Genomic DNA, 21,823 nt, shown 5'->3' with positions numbered 1-21,823 from the left:
CTACTAGCATGGCTAATGCAAATATATTTTAGTCTGCCCCATTGTTCTGACCGGCATTACGTTCCTTTCTGCTTCGGGTCTGCGCCGCGCGCGTATTTGTCATGACGTCGGCGGCGAACAGGTCGCGTGTAACTGTTCCGCAACAGTAAGTGACTTCCGGGGTAGGCCTGATTGGCCCCGACAGGCACGTGACGCGGCAGTTTGCCGCGTCACGTGCCTGTCGGGGCCAATCAGGCCTACCCCGGAAGTCACTTACTGTTGCGGAACAGGTACACGCGAACAGGTCTATAGACATTCCAAAATACTGCTACACCCGAAAGGCTAACAAGATGCACACAAAAAAACAAAACATCTTAGTCCTTGTCAACAATACATTCCTACACAACTAGGGATGTCCGATATTATCGGCCTACCGATATTATCGTCCGATATTGGCATAAAAATGTGATATCGGAAAATATCGGTATCGGTTTTCAAAAAAAAAATCAAAAAAATTACGATTTTTTTTTGACATTTATTTAATTTTTATTTACCCAGGCAAGCAAGTAAGAACAAATTATTATTTTATTTATTGTCAAAGTATGCATAATGTTGTGTTAATTACACAACAAGAGATATGTAATGTTAATTACCTGAAATGATTCCGCTTTTTGGGGGGGAAACCCTGCATATATCGGTATCGGTTGATATCGGTTGATAATATCGGTATCGGAAATTAAGAGTTGGACAATATCGGTATATCGGTAAAAAAAAGACAATATCGAGCATCCCTAATAACCCATTTCATTGAATCAATCATTCATTTCAAAACCACAATTGTGATCAGACCCTTAGATCCGGGCCGAACGGGGAGACGTCGTGGATAAAGCAGCAGGCGCGCTCTGGGTGTGAAAGGATATGAGTGGACTAAGACTTTGATAGATATTCTGCGTAGCGGGTTGAAGGGGCTCAGGATGTACACGGCTGGCGTGGCGTTGAAGCGGAAGATAGTCTTCCCCCGATTCAATACTATGAAGGTCTGAAAAAGAGAACAGGAGACAAAGAGAAATGGATATCATTTTTATCATCATACCATAATAATACCAGCATGTAAAGATTGGCACATGCCTGTACTACAGTAAAGTTACAGTGCTTGAAAATATAAACAATTTCAACTTGACAGCATACACATCATTCTGAATTAATTACATTTCACTTCCTGTCAGCTATTGATATTAGAAAGGGCTGGATGGTATATGGTCTAAAATGTATTATATCACGGTATAATTTGAAGCATAAACGGTAACGGTATATATCACGTTATCTTAAAATGTCTATATACATGCTTCTGAAGGGGTAAACACTGGTATGGCAGCTATTACTGTACTCTTGTATTACTAGGACATATTTCACATAGTAGGCTACAAAGTTATTTTAAGAACATTTATTGTGGAAAACTGCAATAGAAAAATGCAAAACCCTTTCTCAAGTGTCTGCAGGCAGGTTAACGCGTATCTTGGAACCAGTGCTTTGACCATGTCTTTAAAGCCCTTTCGATCGACAGTTTGAAAAGGAACCAAGTAAACAGTGACAGTGTTTGTTATGTCGGTCCACCGCTGGCTTCCCCCCCCCCCGTTTAACGTAACTTAAAACGTAAATAATCAAAAATAATATAATGATTCTGTTACAGCTGCTGAGCTATACTATAGCTAATGTCCATCAATATCTTCCTTTTAATGAAATAGGTTCAAGAATCGAATCAGGATTGTTAGCAGAGAGAGAGAGAAAGAGGGATGGGGAGACAGAGTGAGAGAGAGAGGGAGGGAGGGAGGGGGCTGCTAGAGTGGAGCTAACGTTGGTTTGCTGAGGCTACATCAACAGTTAACATTACATACGTTTTTTTACGACGTGGGCATTCCAGAATGGCGAGGATGCAAAGCATGTTAGACGATTGGACCCGTCGCAGAGTTTACATTACACATAGAAACTGCGCGACTCGCAAGAGAAGTCGTCACACAGCCTTCAAACGCAGGGCTGAAGAGCTAGTTCGCTTCTAGAATTGAAGGTCCGCTTTGTTCCGTGTCTATTATGAAATGACAATTGCGCGTTGACACGCCCACTACGCAAAGCCTCTGTGGTCCTAAATAATTTTTCCAGTTCGCACATATCTATGTTTAGAGGCAAATGCGAGTGAAATAGTCACACTGTAGAGCCCTGCTTCAGCAAGCGAACGTTAGCTCCACTTCTAGCAGCCCCCCTCCCTCCACACTGTGGTTACGTCATTGCTACTTTAGAGTTGCTCTACCGGTCACAAGGTATAGTCAAAATCCATACCGTAGCGCAAATTCATACCGTTTATACCGTATACCGTTTATACCGGACACCCCTAGGGGGGGGGGGGGGGGTGTCCGGTGTGTGTGTGTGTGTGTGCGTGTGTGTGCGTGTGTGCGTGTGTGTGCGTGTGTGTGTGTGTGTGTGTGTGTGTGTGTGTGTGTGTGTGTGTGTGTGTGTGTGTGTGTGTGTGTGTGTGTGTGTGTGTGTGTGTGTGTGTGTGTGTGTGTGAGAAAAACGTCGCTGGATAGGGCACACAATTTGTATGGCTGACCACCGCCTGCCCCGCCAAGCCCTCTATGTGGCCAACTGAGAGGAGCAAAGCGGGCTGCTGGAGGCCAAAAGAGACGCTTTAATTAAGGACTATACCAGGGACCTCCTAAAGTGTGCAAACATCAACACCACGCAGCTTGAAACAGATCAGCCTGGAAAGTCACTTGTGCCACTGCAGTTTCCCCAAATACACCAAACCAACCAAGACCGAAGATCTGAGAGGCGCACGCAACGACACCAGCGGGCGACTGACATCCCCCCCTGTTATCTGGCTTCCCTTGTGCCATCTGTGGACGGGTGTGCGGATCAAGGATCGGACTCGACACCCACGAGAAGTGGCACTAGCGGCAGTGTCGCTGAACCCCCCCCATCCCTGGAGCAAGCGTCATCATCGCACACGATGGACAGCTAAGAAGTGTCTTGTTATAGCTTCACATTCTGTGCACAATGGACGGCTGCATTCAGTGACGGTACAGTAGATTCAGTTCAAAGTGAGTCACTGCCCCAGCGCCTGCCCTTGCGTGTGTGTGTGGGTGTACACCGGCCAGCCTGTAGTTGACAATGCGTGTGTGTGTGTGGGTCGCGACATCAGAGTGGCGCGGGGCAGTACAGGCTAATAACAGAGCTGGATGAGAACATCCAGGGCAGAGCTATAGGGGCGACAGTGGCTCGGGAGGTAGAGCAGTCGTCTGGCAATCCGGTTCGATTCCCACTCCTCCCGGGCAGCGTGTTGAAGTGTCCTTGAGCAAGACACCTAACCCCTCATTTCTCTCGATGAGCAGGTTGGCACCTTGCATGGTCGCCTCCACCGTAGGTGTGTGAATGTGTGAGTGAATGGGTAAAAATGTGAGGAACAAATTGTAAAGCGCTTTGGATAAAAGCTGCTATATAAATGCAGCCATTTACCATTTAGGGGCGGGACGATACCAGCAGCTCACGATACGATACCGTGACGGATTTGGCCCTCGATATAACGATAATATCACAATATGCGATATCTGCGACGATCGGTATATATAGCGAGACATATTATTTACGGTACATCTGTGTGACTGAAGAAGAAGAAATATCCATACATAAATTATGTATTTATTCACAGAATTGACATGGAAGCTTATCAGATTATTTAGGGTGCATCACAAACTGGCCAATTGAGCATGAAACAATGTACAACAAATTGCATGGTGTCTCTTTAACACACACTGACCGCAGTACCTCACTGACCTCCTCCACCCCCACACTCAGTCACGGTCCCTACGATCCACGGACACTGGTCAGCTCTCCATCCCCCGAACCAGACTGCGGACCTTTGGGGACAGAGCTTTCAGTGTGGCAGCTCCCACCCTCTGGAACTCCCTCCCCGCAGAACTCCGCACCGCCCCAACTCTGGACTCATTTAAAGAACTGCTCAAAACCCACCTCTTCAACTTGGCCTTTAACCCCTAATCTCTCACTTTATATGTATATGTTGTGTCTGTCCACTGTCTGTTACTTTGTTATCCCCCCCCCCCCCCCCCCTGTGTAAAGCGACCTTGTGTCCCTTGAAAGGCGCTATATAAAATGAAGTTATTATTATTATTATTATTAACCTGATTATTATTAACTATTAATTATTTCCCCAACGGAATACTTTGTTATATTTTAATTTTTATAATAAATTGCAATAAAAATATATTTACATTGTTGGTTTTTATAAAATTTTCAATATGTTCACCTCATTCCAATCATAAAATGGGATTGTCAAGCGCATTGATGTATCGATATGTATCGATAACGTGTCGCAAGAGGAAGTATGTTTTTCGTCCCACACCTCTAGGGCAGAGCAGCCTTGGCACCGCGGTTCAGCGGCACAACAGCTGCTCACATCAAGCACTTGGCACCTGGTGATGGGCTGGCACTAAGAAGGACCGGATCCCAGCATGGCACATTTGTGCCGAGATGGGTTTTGCTCCAGTGACTATCAAAACTCCCAGTGGAGGGCGGCTGGGTAGCGCAGTGGACTAAGCACTCGCCTACCACCGCAGAGACTCTGGGATCGAATCCAGCTGTCAGTGGTACCTCCGGCTTGGTCAGTCGTCCCTACTAACACAACTGGCGGTGTTGGCGGGTGGGAAGCCGCTGGGGTTATGTGTCGTGGTCGTTGTAAACTGCGACTCCTACTGGTGGGTCGGGGCGCCTGTTCAGCAGGGAGGGGGGATCTGGGGGGAAATAGCATGAACCTCCGCACGCGTTACGTTCCCCCAGTGAGACTCCTTGCTGTCGGGTGTAAAGAAGCGGCTGGCGACTCCACATGTATCGGAGGAGGCATGTGGTAGTTCTACACCCTCCCCAGGCCGACAGTGGGGCAATGTGCGCAACGACCAGGAAGGAAATTGACATAACAACTAAATTGGGGGATGGGAGAAAAATACAGAAAGCCCAATTTTTTTTTAAATAATTGTATCTTTTTTATAAAAACACCCAGTGGGAAAATAATGCCATCCGTCTTCTTTTTTGCATGGGTATCTGTCTTGGAGCAAGCACTATGGAACGTAGAAAAACCTCTAAAGTTACATAGTGCTGGTTTAACATAACAAATTGAACAAAATGACTGCTGGCCAAACCGTTTCAGTACCATGGAGTATTGTGACAGCAGCTGAGGCAGTACTTAAAACGGAGACCTGTGATCAAGTAATGAATTCATACTTCCAAGAATGAGGCATATGAGTCACATAAGTGGTTGAAGGTCTCGCCAACATTCTTTTTATGGTATTGTCTAGATCCCATTACCCAGAAGGACGTTTTTACCTATGTGGGATTGTGTAATATAGGATTAGGGTTGCGATAAGGGATAGGTTTAAAAATGAAAAACTAAAGACGGCTGCATTTATATAGCGCTTTCATCCAAAGCACTTAACAACTCGTGCCTCACACATTCACCCATTCACTCACACATTCACACACAGATGGCGGGCAGATAGAGTGTAGCACAGTAGAAGTGTCTTGCTCAAGGATAGTTCAACATGCTGCTACTATAGACGGTTAACCCTTTCACCACCACACTACAGAAGGTTAACCCTTTCACCACCACACTAAAGAAGGTTAACCATTTTACTACCACACTACAGAAGGTTAACCCTTTCACCACCACACTAAAGAAGGTTAACCATTTTACTACCACACCACAAATGGTTAACCATTTCACTACCACACTATAGAAGGTTAACCATTTCACTGCCACACTAAAGTAGGTTAACCCTTTCACTACCACACCACAAAGGGTTAACCCTTTCACTACCACACCACAACTGGTTAACCCTTTCACTACCACACTATAGAAGGTTAAGCCTTTCACTACCACACTATAGAAGGTTAACGCTTTCACTACCACACTACAGAAGGTTAACACTTTCACTACCACACTAAAGAAGGTTAACCCTTTCACTACCACACTACAAATAACACTTTCACTACCACACTATAGGTTAACCCTTTCACTACCACACTACAGATGGTTAACCGAGTGCTCTAGCAATGCCAATGTCACTCACACTAAACATTTTCAAAGGTAAACTAAAAAAATATCTCTTCACCTTACCTTTAATACATTGTGCCACGTAGACTCATTACATCCACACTGTGATTATTGTATTGTAAATTATAGCTATTTTGTTGTTTAAGCTGCTATTTTTATGATTTGATTATTATATTGTAAATTATATATATTTTATTGTTGTTGTTTTATTATATGCATTGTTTTAACCTTGATGTCTATTTCTACTGATTGGAACTACTTAGAGCTGCAATTCTTGCATGAAAGGTGTTATACAAATAATGTGTATTATTATGATTATTATGATTATGATTATGATTACGATTATTATTATGAGTAGTAGTATTACTAGCAGGGCTTTTATACTCTTAGAGTCTTGTTTTTCTGTAACCCCCAAGTAGCAGCTCACAAGTGATAACCATGACCAAACGTCATACAAACCAATCATCCATCCCACTGGCAATCAACCCAAATGTCACATTGATATCATTACCTCGTCCCCCCCCCCCCCCCCCCCCCAAGCATTTAAAGATATTTAGAATGATTCATGACCGTGGATAGCTACTACAACCATATCCATAACAATGGAGTCCATCATCCATGAAGGGCAAATTACCGTGGGCATGGATTGGAATGGTGACTCTGAGTCGTTCTATTGCTAAAGGGCAGCAGACAAGGCAGGCACACATGTATTAAAGGGGAACTATCTTATAAATGGCCTTTTTCAGTGTTTAGCATTGTTTCCTAGCTATGTGGACTTATATTAATATGATCTATGTCTCTAATTCTCATATTGGCGCATTCTTCCAATTCTCCTCTCACAATATTCACCCTCACTGAACTGAGTCATCTGAAAATGTGCTGATTTGTGATGTCAGAGAGACTCCGCTGCATGATAATCATCAGTTCCCACCGTGGTTTAGGAGCCCAGGCTCAAAACGGCTTAAGATCTTGAGGTAGAAAAATGCTGTTTTTGAGGACTTGATTAGAAATACAAAACAATGAACTAAAAAAAATAAAACATTACAGAGGTGTTCCATAAACTCACAGGAATTGTGTAAAAGTGCCCAAATAGCGAAAGAAATAGTAAAATAGTTCCCCTTTAAACATCAAAAAGTGGACCTTTAAGGGCAAGAAAACGCCTTAAAGCTGTAGTAGGCCATTTGGGGGAAATTTGCTGTTGTTTTGGGCCCCATGCCGAGCAGAGACTTGGAAATATATATATATTTTTAATTCAGCTTAAAGCTGCTGGTTCCTCTGGTAGTCTATGGACATCCTTTGTTGCGCGTGCATGGGCTTGACAAGTGATGCAGAGCTCGCTCTATTTCTGCTGGGCAGGTACTGTAAACTCACTCCTGCTAATTTCTCAGAAGTTGCCTACTGCAGCTTTAACAAACCGACCCTTTACCAGATCCACCCACATTGACCTTTTCCATTTAAATGTCCTCATCCTTTGTAAAATGCACTTCTATATAAAAGACACTTAAAAAGCCACAATCCAGAATTTATTTGGCCCTATGTAATATTTCACGTTTATTTTACACAATTGATTTTAAATAATTTGGCATAGTTTGTTTAGTTTAGTCTGTTTCAAAGAGTCTGTTCAAAGAGAAGCCGCCTATTCTCGGTCCTTGCCCCACAATGGTGGAACGAACTTCGCACCACAGTTAGGACAGCCGAAACTCTACCAATCTTTCGCCGTCGACTAAAGACACATTTCTTCAATCAATATCTGAAATGAAAAAAATAAAACACGAACCATACTGTCATGCACTTGTCCTAATATACTAACCTACACTGTAGCACTCAACACTTTGATGAACATTTACTCAGCTGATAGAGGTGTGCCCTTCCTGCTGACTTGTCATACAAAACTTGTAAGTCGCTTTGGATAAGAGCATCAGCTAAATGACAAAATGTAAAATGTAAATGTAAATGTTTCAATTCAATGTTTACAAATTTGACCAATTTACCAGTATTTACACGGCGGTCATTTTGCGATTCTATACAACATGTGCTTAGCTTGTCAGTCCTTGTGTCGACGTTCAGATCCCCTCCCCACTTTTTTTTTATTTATTTTTTATATCTGCCCATCATTGTTCTTTTTTCTATAATAAAACCTGTAAATCTAATTCCGATTTTGCGTTTTTATTCCATTTAAACTGTTATTACACATTCCTACACATACATTTATGTTGAACAACTGAGGTATCGATGAAGATGAAGTAACAAAGGAAAAAAGGGGCAAAGGGACTTCCTAGGACATTCTTTGACAATTCTACATCTCCACATACAAAAAAGATCCAGGCGGAATTGATAAATGATAGGGTCCAGAGGGTTTTAAACAAAGCCTCCCGTCCCATGTTTTGTGGTGAGTGGCGGGGGAGATTCCTTTTTTGTTTACATTTAGATTGCAGAGTGGGCCTTTAGAGCCAGTGACGGCATCACCCCCCCCCCCCCCTCCCCCCATTCAAATCGCAAATCCGCATCTCAAAAGGTGATATGTAATGACCCCCATCAGTCCAAACCCCCGTCAGAACGAGGTGCAGGTGTACAGCGGGGGGGGAGTCAGGGCACAGCTGGACCCGTTTCACCTCCTACTCAAACCAACAATCTACTCGCAAGGCCTGCTTGGAAATCTTCAGATTGTTGATGACATCCCTGGATGGGGGGGGGGGGGGCTTTAAAGACCCATTCTCTGATTTGTGGGCAAACATTTACATTTTACATGGCTAATCACATGTATGTACAGTGTTACAGTATTATTATGTACAGTGATACAGGTATATAGACACTATGGTAGTAGTAAGTCATATATACCCAGAACAACCAGGAGCATAAGATATAAACATGTTATGTCAAGCTAGGTATAACTTCATTCAGTGTTCGACAATGCTAAGGAAAATGACACTTGTCATGAGACTTCGAGCAACAGGCTTGTCATTTAGCTGACGCTTTTATCCAAGTTCTGTACGGCAAGACCGCGGGAAGGGTACAACTCTTTCAGCTGAGTAACAATGTTCATCAAATTGTTGAAACTTGAGTGCTGCAGTGTTGAGTGCATAGTAGCAGAGAGACATATTATTAGTATATTCGGAGGAGTGCATGATAGTAGAAGGTTATTTTTTATTTTTTTCAATTCAGATTGATTGATTGAAGTGTGTTTTTAAACAGCACCCTCTAACCCTTTCCGCCCCAGCTTAGGTTGTTATTGTACACATTGGGGGCTGGATGAGCTTCCGGACTGTCCCTCCTGACAGGGGCACAATATGCTGGCGAGGTGAATTATGGCAAAGTGTGAATGGAGCTAACTGCCTCTGAGGTACAGTATAGTCTCCAGATTGAACCGCACACACGTCAGCGCCTCAGACCTATACTGTAGTGACTTTTCAATTGCAAATGCTTCAAGGATTTACGGTTCCATGGGCTATCTATGTTAAATTATATTATGTAGCTTAATTATCTATTAATTAGATCATGATGGGTTCAGTGAGCGCCTGTCTATGTGCTTTGTCTAATCGCAGTGTGTTTGTTTTGTTCATGTGTGTTTTGTTTTTTAATGTGTTGTCTAAGTATGGCGTTGAGTGTGAATGTATATTTCTGTGTTTTCACCATGTAAGTTATTGGACCCCAGGAAGAATAGATTCTGCCATGCAAAAGCTAATAGGGATCTTAATAAAACAAACAAACAAAAAGGAGAACACCCCTCCGAGTCCTCAACCAGCTATACGTATGCTAATTAAGACAGAACAGCTGTTTCAATTGCAAATAGCTGGTGGTCCAGTGGGAGAATGACCAACATCTTTCTACACTAAAAGGTGCGGAACTGGAGACGACTGTAAGCAGCAAAAGCATTGTTTGCAGTTATACAGTTATAAAATAGTTATAAAAGTTATAAAACAGTTATAAAACAGTTATAAAAGTTATAAAACAGTTATAAAATCTTTCGTTGACCTATTGGAGAGTGCGTTTTTTCTTTTGCATGTGTCTCTGTTGGCTCCATCAATCATCTATCTCAAACCCCACCCTCTTTTCCTGATACTCCAATCACAGCCCTTGCTTCCCCACAAGCGACAGTCGTGATTATTGGAGGATCAAGAAAGAAGCCCCCCCCCCCCCGCTTTGACCTTTGACCTCGACGTAGGTCAACCCGCACGGGGGGTCAAGTACGAACCTTCTGATTGCCGTAGAAGGTGTCCAGGTCCTCCAGCGGAGTGGACACCATGCCGGAGGGGATGTCCCCGTAGATGAAGGGGAGGGACTTCCCGGCCTCCAGGTCGCTGTTGGGCTTGGGCCCGTTCTCGTCGTCGGCGCCGGCGACGATGCTGCGGCGCTCCGCCCGCGGTCTCCGGGCCTCCTCCTCGGCGATGCGCCTCTCGATGGCGGCCAGCGACTCGGGGGCGAAGGCGCGGAAGCTGTCGGGTCCTGGCGGTACCAGCAGATGGGCCATCTTGTCATCCTGCTCCTTCAGAGGGCAGCGTGGGGCTCAGCCGGGGGGACGGGGGCCTACGGGGGGGGGGGGGGGGGGAGGGGGAGAGAGGGGTAAATGCTAAGTGGCTGCATTTAATATAGCACTTTTATCCAACGCGCTTTACAATTTGTTTTTTCACTCACACACCGACGACAGAGGCAACCGTGCTCATGTGTGTACCCGCTTAGGTGGATTGTTTTTCTTTTAAGTGTGTGTGTGTGGACTGTGTGTGTGTGTGTGTGTGTGTGTGTGTGTGTGTGTGTGTGTGTGTGTGTGTGTGTGTGTGTGTGTGTGTGTGTGTGTGTGTGTGTGTGTGTGTGTGTGTGTGTGTGTTTGATTGATTGATTGAAAATTTTATTAACGGATTGCAGAATGGGTACAGTACAGCTCAATACATAAAATTGTTAAGGGGATGCAGACCAGAGAAAGACTTTCGTCTTGGTGCACATGCGTGTGTGTGTGCGTGCGTGCATGCGTGCGTGCGTGTGTGTGTGTGTATGTACAATATGTGTATGTATGTATGTATGTATGTATGTATGTATGTATGTATGTATGTATGTATGTATGTATGTATGTATGTATGTATGTATGTATGTATGTATGTATGTATGTATGTATGTATGTATGTATGTATGTGCATGTATGAATATATATATATATAGACATACATATATATTTGATGTATGTATGCACTTTATTGTACTGTATTGCATTTCTATGTTCAGAACCCCAGGAAGACTAACTGATGGGGATCCTTAAATACACATAAACATAAACATGCACATGAGCCTGAACATAAACATAAACATAAATGTTATAAAACAGTTATAAAAGTTATAAAACAGTTATAAAACAGTTATAAAACAGTTTATGAACATAAACATATTCAGTGGTGCTGAATAAGTCAGGTAAAAGTTGATCCCCGGAAAACCGTTTGAATGTAGGAATGATCTCTCTGGTGGCGGAGGGGCTACGATTCCACCATAGCCACGTTTTGACGCCGGAAACCACCTGGAACTTTAATTGGCAGGAAGTACATTTGACAGAACTCCAGCCCCTTGTTCTCTGTACTGTACGTTTGCGCCGCCGTGTACAGAAAGACCCGCGGAGATCAGGCCCAGTGGTGCGCTGACGTGTGAGAAAGGTCTCCGGGCAGCGGGCCAGCGTCTCGTTGGGACCCGTGTTACTTTTGTCAACGAAAATGATGACGTCGTCAACGAAGCTTTTTCCCCTGACTAAATCTAGACTAAAACAAAAAAGACAAAATCGAGACTAAAACTGACTAAGACTAAAATGAAAAATAAATGAAGGTGACTAAATATGATAAACGAAAAAGGACCATTTGACACATGACTAGGGCTGCAACTAACGATTATTTTGGTAATCGACTAATCTGTCGATTATTTTTGTCATTCGATTAGTCGACTAATCTAACGATTATTTTTGTCACACCCTCAATCTCTGCTTCCTGTGGGCATGGCTCCTTCTCCAATGCATGTTTTACCTCACATGCTCAAGTCTGCACACCTGTGAATGTCACCCTGTTGTCCAGTCCCTCTGCCTTAACAGTTAACTTAACATAACATGATGATCCCATAGCAAATTAAAATAATGACTCATGAAACATTTGAATTAGGATCTTAAGCAACTTTAAATCAAAATGTATTTGAACAATACAACAATCACTCATAACAAGATAAATAAATTAAATAATACAAATTAAAGTGGAAGTGTTTAAATAACAAAAAAATATATATAGCAGACTTCTTAGCTTAACATCCCAGGGAACTATTGGGATAACTGGGGATGTTGTTTGCTCCTGACAAGAGTCTCAAAGTCTGGGGTGATGGTAGACAATAAAGCAACTCTGAGGTCATGCTCAATGTCCAATCTGTTCCTCTGCTTTGTCTTCAGCTGGACCAGAGCTGAGAAGCCACTTTCACAAAGATAGGTAGTTATGACTAATCGACGCAAAAATTCTTTAAAAAAGTTTTTATGATCGACGTCGTCGATTATGGCGACTAATCGTTGCAGCCCTACACATGACTAAGACTAAAACTATTGGTTTGATTATGTCTTATGGTGTATATATGTGGAGCACTTCTATGCTCTATATGTATATATATATTCTTTTTGTACAACCAGGGGTCATGTCTGCTTCACATGGGCTGTGGAAACGTTCGGTTGACTTTACTGTTTTTGTTATTTTAAGACTGGTGAGGGTCTTTAACTGTTTACATCTTTAACTCATTGCGTTATGGGGGGAGTGGGGAGAGGGGCGTCTACATGAATCTATGATCCCAATAGAAATTAATGTGAATTTGACTGACTGTAGCGGTACATAGAATTGCATTACAAGAGAATAAAATGCCTTTTTTTCATTAACGAAAACTAGACAAAAAATGTTTTCTGCAACTAAATCTAGACTAAAACTAAAAAAGACAAAATCAAGACTAAAACTGACTAAGACTAAAATGCTCAGACCTGTAGTTGACTAAGACTGACTAAACGAAAAATAAATGATGGTGACTAAATATGATGAAAAAGAAAAAGGAGCATTTGACACACGACTAAGACTAAAACTAAAATTAAAATAGCTGCCAAAATTAACACTGATTAGGACACGAAGGGACAACGTCGGAGGAGATCTCCGCGGTCACGGTTCACGTTTACAATACAAAGATGCATCTTCTAATCGAAGCTTTAGCCGATTTATTTTGCACATAATCTCACACGCGTCTAAAAACGTGCACACGTTCATTTTGTTTGACAGTCACTGAGAGTAAATGATTTTGAACACGGGCCTCTCCAGTGATGTCATCGGGGACATTGAATCCTTGCGTTGTGTTAATTACATGCACCGTGAAATGATAAGGTAGCAGTCCCTATAAGACAAGGTATCGCACATTTTCCATCTACATCATTTCATTGAGCTGTAATTAACACAACAGAAGGATTCAATGTCAATCAGCATAGATTTTTGGGTGAAGTGCCCCTTTAACAAAGTCATTAAAAACATGTCTTTCAGAGGACGGCATACAGGTAGTGGAACTTGACCAAAGAGGATTATTATTATATTATAAACTGTTATGTCATGAGTATAATTCTTTCAGCGTCTGATTTTAGTTGTGTGTCTGATTCTGAAGTGTTTTTTTTTAGCACAGCCAACACGGGGCATGGCCTTCTCCGAGTGTCACTCATCTAGATGTGACTGATGGGCCAATCAGAGTGACTCAACTATATTATGGAATATCTCCAAGGAAGCAGATTGGATGTCTGGAAGGGCTTGATTTAGTTGACATCGCAGCGGAGAGAGGTCAAAGGGTAACGTGCAGGGTCAGGGCTTGGCATTGCCCCCTGGAGCAAGCACCTGGATGAGCACGTTGGCGATATGACAGGTGGCGATATCGCAGGGGATTGAACTATAGTGATGAACCCATTAATCAAGCCGATATCTGGCATTTTGAAATAATAACCGCACCTAGTAGCGCTCGCCCTCATAGCAATCTTTTTTAATCTTCAGTCCGTTTATTTCGTTTATTTGTTGATTTAAAATAATCAAGTGGAGTACAGAAAAGGAGAGAATCTTTGCGTCTCATTTGTTATTATTAAATTGTTCAATTGTTTTTAACTATCTGTCCACATACTGTAGGTTTGTCATCATTAAAAGAACACGCCAACATTTTGGCTGCATGTTAGCCTAGCTTAGCACAATGAATGGAAGCGGACAGTGCCGGTTAGCCTTCGGGAGAGGTGTTAGTTGGACAATGTCTAGGCTAACCGGCCACGTCCGCTTCCATTCATTGTGCTAAGCTAGGCTAACGTGCAGCCAGACAGCTTTCTACTGAACGCACCGAGAGGAAACTGGTATCTATATTCGTGTCTCTCTCTGGACAAGACGGTAAGCTAATTTCCCAAAATGTTGGCGTGTTCCTTTAAGGACGTTTGAGCGAGAGGAGGAAGTGTGTGTGTGTGTGTGTGTGTGTGTGTGTGTGTGTGTGTGTGTGTGTGTGTGTGTGTGTGTGTGTGTGTGTGTGTGTGTGTGTGTGTGTGTGTGTGTGTGTGTGTGTGTGTGTGTGTGTGCGTGCGTGCGTGCGTGCGTGCGTGCGTGCGTGCGTGCGTGCGTGCGTGCGTGCGTGCGTGCGTGTGTGTGTGTGTGTGTGTGTGTGTATGTATGTATGTACAATATACTGTGTATGTATGTACAGTATGTATGTGTGCATGTGCATGTATGAATATATATATATATGCATACATATATATATTTGATGTATGTATGCACTTTATTGTACTGTATTGTATTTTATGTTCAGGAAGACTAACTGATGGGTGTGTGTGCCTTTTTAAATACGGGGGCTAAAGATAAACGGTGCGCTTGGTCTCATGCTGAACTCTTGAGCAGTGGCTTCTCGTTGAAAGGGCTGGGGGGGGGGGGGGGGTTGGGGGGCACTGGGGGGGTGGGCAGCAATGGTGGGTCTGACGCGGGTGACAGGCGAGGTCGTTCCCGAGGTGATTCAGAGAGGGCCACTGTGATAGAGCCACGGCTGACGGCGAGGGAGAGGAAAGACAAAACAAAAAAAGGAAAAGACAAAACGACAGGAAGTAATCCCTGGTGCGCGCACACCCCCCCTTTTACCCCCGTTTATTCATCTGACCAAATCTATTTATGGTGGCTTTTAGCTCCATGGAGGAAGTGGTCGCTGGCAAGAGAGCTACAGGCAGTGAAGCAATTCAATAAACGGAGTGTTTTATCTAGTAATTAATCGTGGATGGTTTAAAATTCACTGATGAAGGCGTGGGGACGTGTAATAGTTTGGAGTAAATGAACATGTATGCACGTATTGAATACATTGAATTCATGTATTGAAAATGTATTGAGCCGTACTGTATTATACCCATTCTGCAATCTGTTAATAAAGTTTTCAATCAATCAATCAATCAATCAATCAATCAACACAGCGTCTTTACTCTTTATATGCTAGGCTTCTTCACATCGGGGGCACTCTTCACTTGCATCCTTTTATGCATCTCTCTGTGGCTTTTGTCTGAGGCAGGCGTGCTGAACGCAGATGCTAATCAGCAGTTAGCCACACCTGTGGCTTAAAGGTAGAATCTGTCAAACACTGCGCTTTGTTTCCTTTTTTGTTTTCGGTCTAGACGTCTCTTGGTAGAGCCTGAGGCGTGGCCAGCAGTATAGCGACTCCTCGCACATTACCTAATAAAATCCAACCCAAACATCAAACAATAACGATACATGCAAAAAAAGAAAAAGAAAAGATACTCAAAAACAAAAACAAAGCGCACTACCAAGCAGGGGCTCTTTTGCCTATAGGGGTCACTGTTTGTCGATATTACAGGTTCTACCGTTAAATTGCAAAAATAGGTGGATATGGCTAATAATTTGTGAGCTATAAACTACAGAAACAGAAAGACAGACTTGTCATTCAATGTTTAGATGCAAAGCATCTCTATGACCGGCAACGTCACTAACTAACTCACTCATTCATACAGTCAGTCAGTCAGTAATTCATTCACTCACACTTAACCACTCTGCCCCTAGTGGCGGCTCAACGGCATGGCACTTTGTGTAAAACCAGCTCAATCCATACCAACCACAACAATCAATCACCATGTGCAACACTTGCAGACCGCGCCTGCACAGAGCGCCCACCCAGAGCTAACCATCTCAACACCACAGAGCAGCCCACCCAGAGCTAACCATCTCAACCCCACAGAGCAGCCCACCCAGAGCTAACCATCTCAACACCACAGAGCAGCCCACCCAGAGCTAACCATCTCAACCCCACAGAGCAGCCCACCCAGAGCTAACCATCTCAACACCACAGAGCAGCCACCCAGAGCTAACCATCTCAACACCACAGAGCAGCCACCCAGAGCTAACCATCTCAACCCCACAGAGCAGCCACCCAGAGCTAACCATCTCAACACCACCACAGTATCAACATTCCTGCTAGAAAATTATCACATTCGGTAGATTACTTTTATAACTTTTGACTGACGTTCTGAGTTGTGTTTATAGGTTAGCTAAGAGAGAGAGAGAGAGAGAGAGAGAGAGAGAGAGGTTTTCCACTGGGCCAATATCACAGTCGATGTCACTCTCTCATCACGTACACATGGTGTGTTTGCTGTGCGGGCGGATCTGTAGACAAAGAGCTCCGAGCTCAACGCCACACGGGCCGCAGCTCGTCCCCGTTTCTTCAACACCACAATTACCGTCAACAGACACCGACTTTCCCCTTGATAGCAGCACCGTCCCCTGCCTCCCCCTCCCCCCTCCCCCCCCCCCCCCCCCGGCACCCCTGCCCCAAAGCCTACCCTGCTCTCCCAGGGCAGCGGCAGGAGAAAAGCACAAAAACAAGATCTAAACACACTAACCCCCCCCCCCCCCCCCCGTCCCGTCTCGAAGGTGCTTTTTTTTTAAATTATTCCCCCCCCCCCCCGCCCCCACTTTTTCTCCCCATTTTCTATTTTTCTCCCATCCCAATTTAGTATTTTTCCAATTCTCCCCTCCCCTGTCTTGAACGTTGCTAGACTATGGCCTCCCACTGGTCGGCTGTAGTGAGGATAGAAGCCTTGCATCACGTGTCCCCTCCGGTACACGAGGAGGCAGCCTGTCGCATCTTTTCACCGCAGCAGCTCGAACTCTCAGTGGCGAGGAGTAACGCGCCGTGGGAGGCTCACGCTGCCCCCGATACTTCCTGTTTCCGCCGCACCGGCGTCACCCAACCCACCTGTAGGAGTCGCTGTCCACAACGTCCAATCCCCACTCACCGGCTTTCCCACCCTCTAACACTGCCAATTGTGTTAAGTATGACGGCCGGCCAAGCCGGTAGCAACGCCGAGAGCTGGGCTCGATACCAGCGTCTCCTGCGTTAGTGGCGAGCGCCTTGCCCACTGCGCCACTCAGCCGCCCCCTCTTCGACCTTTCTGATCTCCTTGTGCTTTCTATAACGTGTCCTCGTGGCGACTGTGTGATGCAATGACTTCCTGTTGATTGCACGCTGCGCTGGGAATTTAGAATTGACCCTACAGATGGGAGTTCTGCCTTGTTAGCGTGATTAGGTTAATGATAGGAAACCAATCAAGCGGCCAGTGGCGAACCGCCGTCCCTCCTCTCTGATCTCCTCTGAGAGTGCATCAATCAATCAGCATTTGTATGACTGGACAGGGGGGGGGGGGGGGGGGGGTGACGCTGGAAGACAAAGACTGAAGACAGACAAACAGTGTCCCCCCCATTGTATAGCAGTGCCTAAAGACATGCGAGTATTGATTAGGTTAACAAGGCACGAGACCTATACTGTATTGCCTGGCTAACGATAAGACAGGTGGCTGTGTTTGTGGGACGGTATAAAAAGGCTGTAACCTCTTCCGCCCCCCCCCCCCCCCCTCTGGGCTTTCCCTCCAGCGTAGTCGTAGAGACGTCCTGCTCGAGTGGCGTTGCCCGGGATAACAAGCCCGTCGTGTATATTATGCGTGTCATTGTTAAATCGTCAGTTAATAAAGAGAGCATTCGGAGTATTTGTGCATATTCGCAGCGGATTCAACCTTTACCGGACGCGGTGCTTTTTTTTTTTAAATCGCCACAGCGACGACACCCACCCGGGACACCACCGTAGGCTATACACGCCCTGGTAAACAGGGAATCCCCCTGGAGGGGAGGGGGGGTGGGTCTCCAGAGTAATCTCTCCTCTGTGTGGCGTCTGTGATGTGTCCCTCTCTATGGTATCTCCAGCGTGATCTCTCCCTCTGCCGGTCGTCGTCCCTTTCTCCTCTCGGAGGCGGGACATGGGAGACGGACAGATCGGCCACACCTTCTCACACACAGACGACCCCCTCGTCGTTTGAAAGAACAGGAGGCGTAGCGGCAGGTGTGCGCCGCGATCTCAACGGCAGATTATAGCCTTTGGGAGGACTGAACGATTCTAATGACGATGTCACAATGGCTACTGCCCGGCCCATTGGAAAGCCCTGCGGTGGTGGTGGTGGTGGTTAGGGGTGGGAATCACCAGAGGCCTCACGATACGATACCATCGCGATACTTGAGTCACGATACGATATTATTGCGATGCTAAATATATTGCGATGTGCTGAGTATTGCGATATTAATATTGCGATATGTTGCGATTTATTACCTTTTTTCAACCGCAAAGTAAAACTTTGTCAACATGTTTTATCTAATAAAATAAAGTGTTCAGTCTGTTCATCTCACTTCAATCATTTGTATTGCAGAACGTGGTATTTTCTCAAGCAGACAGATGTAAACACTGTAATCTGTGTTGCATGTACCTGACACACTGAACTGTGTTTGTATTACAGTCATATTCCAACTTAACTGAATGCACGTGTGTGCGTGTGTGCGTGTGTGTGTGTGTGTGTGTGTGTGTGTGTGTGTGTGTGTGTGTGTGTGTGTGTGCGTGTGTGTGTGTGTGTGTGTGTGTGTGTGTGTGTGGACTACTGTACTATTACAGGTATTGAAATGAACAATGCAACTTCATTATCCAACATCTTTTATTTTAATTTTTTTTTTTAATAAAAAATGTAATATCGATACTTGGCGTCTCTGTATCAATACAGTATCGCCACGCAAAGTATCGCGATACTACTACGTATCGATTTTTTACCCCACCCCTAGTGGTGGTGGTGGTGGTCTGGCAGGCTGGTGTGGATACGATGCACAATAGGCCGTGGAGAAGACTGTGTGTGTAAGTAACTGTATTTGCGGTGGGCCTGTCCGGTATTACGGTGGGCTGCGGTGGACGGCCACAAGTATATTTATGAATGGGACAAGCTATTGTTCTCATGGGTGACCGAAATGGCCTAATAATGGGCCTATATACATGCTTATTACCAGGCTGAGAGATGTGTATCGTGGCTGATAATATCATTCCGAAAGCCTGCAGTTACTCAAAATGGCTTGATTTGCACATCTCACGCATTAGTTCTCACACATGTAGTTCACACACATGTAGTTCACACACACAGTAGTTCTCACACAGTAGTTCTCACACATGTAGTTCTCACACATTAGTTCTCACACATGTAGTTCACACACACAGTAGTTCTCACACATGTAGTTCACACACATGTAGTTCTCACACATGTAGTTCACACACACAGTAGTTCTCACACAGTAGTTCACACACAGTAGTTCTCACACATGTAGTTCACACACGCAGTAGTTCTCACACATTAGTTCTCACACATGTAGTTCACACACACAGTAGTTCTCACATGCAGTAGTTCTCACACATTAGTTCTCACACATGTAGTTCACACACACAGTAGTTCTCACACATTAGTTCTCACACATGTAGTTCACACACACATTAGTTCTCACACATGTAGTTCTCACACATGTAGTTCACACACACAGTAGTTCTCACACAGTAGTTCTCACACATGTAGTTCACACACACAGTAGTTCACACACACAGTAGTTCACACACATTAGTTCACACACAGTAGTTCACACACATTAGTTCACACACACAGTAGTTCACACACATTAGTTCACACACAGTAGTTCTCACACATTAGTTCTCACACATGTAGTTCTCACACATGTAGTTCACACACATGTAGTTCTCACACATGTAGTTCACACACACAGTAGTTCTCACACATTAGTTCTCACACATGTAGTTCTCACACATGTAGTTCACACACACAGTAGTTCTCACACATTAGTTCTCACACATGTAGTTCACACACACAGTAGTTCACACACACAGTAGTTCTCACACATTAGTTCTCACACATGTAGTTCACACACACAGTAGTTCACACACACAGTAGTTCACACACATTAGTTCACACACAGTAGTTCTCACACAGTAGTTCTCACACATGTAGTTCTCACACATGTAGTTCACACACACAGTAGTTCTCACACATTAGTTCTCACACATGTAGTTCACACACACATTAGTTCTCACACATTAGTTCTCACACATGTAGTTCACACACATGTAGTTCACACACATGTAGTTCACACACACACATTAGTTCTCACACAGTAGTTCACACACATGTAGTTCACACACACATTAGTTCTCACACAGTAGTTCTCACACTGTAGTTCACACACACACATTAGTTCTCACACAGTAGTTCTCACACTGTAGTTCACACACACAGTAGTTCTCACACTGTAGTTCACACACACATTAGTTCTCACACAGTAGTTCTCACACTGTAGTTCACACACACATTAGTTCTCACACATGTAGTTCACACACACAGTAGTTCCTGACATCATATCCTGAGAACTATTGAACAGAAAATGCACCCAAGAGTTCACACATAACGTTCCCATTTGGAAGACTATATTATTTCATCCAATGCACCTTATCTTATTAAAGATTCAGCACAATGACTTTAATCAAGACCTTATTGTGGACTGTTAGTGTCACGACGAGTGTCATGTTTTCAGCTTCCGATGTATTATTTGGTTTGTTTCAGGAGGCCACGCCCCCTCTCTGAGCACAGCCCAGTCCCAGGAGGCCGAGGGGGCGTGGCCTTCTGTTCACTATAGAGACCATAGATGCTTGATTGTTAGGAACAGAGTGTTGTCCTTACAACCACTTAGCGAGATGTGATTTATGGGCCAATCAGAGCGACACGGTGTAGATTACGCAACACTTCCAAGGAAGCAGATTGGATTTAGATTTAGATTTGGTTGATATCCCGCAGGGGGATAAGAGATCGAAGGGCTTTCACAATTTTTCACAACGACGACAGTTCCAACTATTTTGACGTTACATCAACATACCTTCTGTTAAAAAATTAAATGCAGCGAGATTGAAAAACACGATTTTCCATTTGTAATGAATCTTTAAGAATGGACAGCGCCTGTGGGAATTGAACCTCTAACTAAACCAGGACGGATGTGCTGGTGGCTCTTGCCGTGAGCGACACAGCACTGTGAGCAGTCACACGGGACTAATACTTTTGACGTCTTGAAAGCATAATGCTGCCATCTGTAGTGATTCAAATTAAATTTGAATATGAATTAATTTAATGTATAATGTTTAATACAGTGTTTTCCCACTCAGAGAGGTTTGACACCTTCATGTGTACATTTCTGGAATGATTCCTTGGGATTCCATCTTAGAATCTTACCCCTCAATAGTTTCCCAAGGCCTGTAGGCATTATTATGTGCTCATTTCATGTATTTTCTATTCTACTAAAACTGAATGAAACCATAAACAAAGTG

The 21,823-nt window shown here is 44.1% G+C and overlaps 1 pseudogene across 1 annotated transcript in view; it reads right to left on the bottom strand.

Moving 5' to 3' along the window:
* Positions 1-10,565, bottom strand: part of LOC311244206 (sodium channel protein type 2 subunit alpha-like) — a 55,605-nt pseudogene extending 45,040 nt beyond the window's left edge. The window contains exons 1-2 of the transcript in view: positions 10,290-10,565; positions 900-1,018 (exon numbers count right to left, since the gene is read on the bottom strand). The product of the transcript in view is annotated as a sodium channel protein type 2 subunit alpha-like (transcript). The remainder of the gene's footprint in view (positions 1-899; positions 1,019-10,289) is intronic.
* Positions 10,566-21,823: the final 11,258 nt, after the last annotated feature.

The sequence above is a fragment of the Notolepis coatsorum genome, assembly GCF_963971535.1.
Source record: "Notolepis coatsorum genome assembly, chromosome: 1".
NCBI lineage: Eukaryota > Metazoa > Chordata > Actinopteri > Aulopiformes > Paralepididae > Notolepis > Notolepis coatsorum.
Note: the sequence above shows the minus strand (reverse complement) of the source record. Positions and strands in the feature narration are given on the sequence as shown.